We start from the raw sequence: 2856 nt of genomic DNA on the forward strand, positions 1-2856 counted from the left end.
GTTTGTTTAGTTTCTCTTTATAACCTCATCACAAACCTCATTAAAACCCATTTAATGAGTATGCTGGTAGATTTGCTTTTGTGAATGTGATGGATTACAAAAACATTTACATGTTCCACTTCTTTCTGATATTTGAATGTGTTACACACATCTCATGGCTACACTATAGGGCAGAATAGAACTGTCCCTGTGGGTTTCCCATAGAAATCAGAATGGACTCAATGGGAGTGTATGAGTCACACTTAAAATTGACATACTTCTTGTAACTTGGACTTGTCAGCCTCTTCCATCCTGTCCAAGTATTGTCATTAAAATGAATGAATGTCCTTGAGAGAGGAACAAATCTCTGACAGAGTTATTATTACTTCTCTTTTTAGTGGTTTCCTGCTTTGTACTTAAACATCTCTGCAAAGATCATTCTTGGCCCATAATACACACAATAGTATTTGAAATAAGTTATAACACAAGCCAATGGACTCATTTCATAAAGGTTGTAGTTTCTGAATTCATCTTCACCTAAATAGTCCTTTAATCAAGAGATTGTGTCTGCTCTTAGTCACATTTAATAAGCCAATGTCTTCCACACATCTTCTCCTCCAGTGTAAACCACAACTCACAATCATGATGGTGATGCTTGTCGATCAGGGAACGAGGAGCTATCTAGTGGATGAGGAGTGAGGTTCGATCTGTCTAGTATAGTCCTACCATCATGAGAGAAGAAACAGGAGGTTGTGGCAACATGGTTCTAGGAGCTCCTCTGTCAATTGCCCTTGAGCCAATTCCAACTGACACTAATCCCAGCGGACAGAGTAGAACTCATTTACAGGGTTTCTGAGAGTGTACGGCTTTATGAAAACAACCACGTGTTTCTCCTGCGGAATATCTGGTGGGGTTGAGCCATCCACTCTGCTGTTAGCAGGTCAGCATTTTACTCACCACCCCATCTGGATCTTTACATTTCAAGATAGAGAGCATTTTTTAAGGATACCATGTATTTGACTATGTTAGCTTCAGAAGCAAGTGTGCTGAACAAAATAAGTTCCAGAAAACTATAATCTTTTTTGACAAATGCTGCATGCTAAAGCTAAAGAAATCTAAGCTCAGAATAAATCCAATTGTCATTGACTATGGGTGTGCTAGTTCTGGAGAGAAATGGCATTTATGTTACCTTTACTAAACATTATGAAAACCTTTAAACTTCAAATCCAAACTATGGCCTTTGAGCAATGTCCTATTTCTTTAATAATATCTTAAATGTCAATTCTATCATTCTTATGGTGAATATTTGGAAAATCCTATCACAATAATCAAATAGCCAAGTAAACCTATCCAGGCCTATATAAATGTATGAAAAAGATAAAATAGCCCTCGGTTCCATTTCCCATCAGATCAAAACACTGGTCTGGGTGGTCATAAAAGGAGGGAAGGAAACATTGAAGCTGCCCCTCAGTGCTCTTGGATTTCAGCTAGTTTCAAACAGGGTAAAAAAGGGAAAAAAACCCAACCCCAAACCCACTTTAGTGGGGAGGAGATCCAGTGCAGTATCAAGGCAGGAAAGGAAAACAAGCAAACAAAAAAGCCCATGAAAAGAGGGTGGAAGTTCATTCCTCAAACTCCTGCATACTTGTATCATCTATATCTTTATGCTGAAGAACATCCTGATGCGATAATGTGGCCAACTACAATAAGGCCATTGAAATAGTCACACATACAAACTACTGTCTTCGGAAAAGTCAATTAACCTTCTGCTGTTGTTGTTATTATTGTTGTTATTAAAATCGTTGCCCCCGAGTCAGTTGTGAGTCAGAGTAACCTACTATGCAACAGCACAAAACACTGATGCGCCCTGGGTATCATGCTGGAGACGTGTGCCTATCTGGAAGCCACTATGCAAAGCCATGTCATTAAGCGTCCTCCTGCTTTTCGCTGAACCTCTGCTTTACCGAGCATGATGCCCTTCTCCATGGACTGGGCTCTCCTGACAACATGTCTAAAGTATTAAAGTTGAAGTCTTCCTATCTTCTCTTGCTGACAGAACTCCATCTAAGACAGATTTGTGAGGTCTTGTTGCATATTCAAGAACTTATTTTTCCTCTAACCACCTCATGAAGAGGCATCAGTTATTCTGTAGTCTTCCTTAATTATCACCATCCTTTCTAATGCATCGGAAGCGTTGGGAAAAACCATGGTTTGAGTCAGGTGCACGTACAGTCCTCAAAAGGATACCATTGATTTTTAACATGCTTGGCAGATCCACAGAATGTAATACATATTTGATTTCTTGATGGGTCTATTGTGGGTAATGATTGTAGATCCCAGTAAGATGAAAATATTAACAACTTCATTTTTTCTCCAATTTTCCAGTTTTGAGGATTTTTGTTTTCTCTGTTACAATGTAATCCATCCTGAAGGCCGTACTCTTTGATCTTCTTTACTGAACATTTCAAATCATGTTTCTTTCCATGAAGCAAAGCTGTATCATCTGCCAATTACAGATTAATAATCTTTCCTCAAATCATCTTCAAATATTGCAGCATCCTGATTACTTGGTCGACATAAAGATTGAATAATGATGGTATAAGGAGGGCATCATAGTGTGCATCTTCACTGCTCCTGAACCATGCGGGCTCCCCTTGTTCTGCTTGAAACTTGGCCTTCATGTGTTCATGTTCCGTATGAGATTTATTAAGTGTCTGATGTTATCTTCACAATATTTTCCATATATTGTTATGACCCACACAGTCAAATGGCTTTGCATCTCCAGTAAAAGCATAGGTAAAAACAAGTCTTTCAGGTGTTCTCTCATTTCTAAGGTTTAGCTGACATCAGCAATTATATTATTTAAACCACATCCTC

General features: G+C 38.7%; 1 non-coding gene across 1 annotated transcript; it reads left to right on the plus strand.

Annotated features, from left to right (window-relative positions):
- The first annotated feature begins 1364 nt into the window (after nt 1-1364).
- LOC142455870 (small nucleolar RNA SNORA61) lies at nt 1365-1482 on the plus strand. The gene has a single exon (XR_012785982.1). It is a non-coding gene; the product is annotated as a small nucleolar RNA SNORA61 (small nucleolar RNA).
- Nucleotides 1483-2856: the final 1374 nt, after the last annotated feature.

The sequence above is a fragment of the Tenrec ecaudatus genome, chromosome 8, assembly GCF_050624435.1.
Source record: "Tenrec ecaudatus isolate mTenEca1 chromosome 8, mTenEca1.hap1, whole genome shotgun sequence".
NCBI classification, from domain to species: Eukaryota; Metazoa; Chordata; class Mammalia; order Afrosoricida; family Tenrecidae; genus Tenrec; species Tenrec ecaudatus.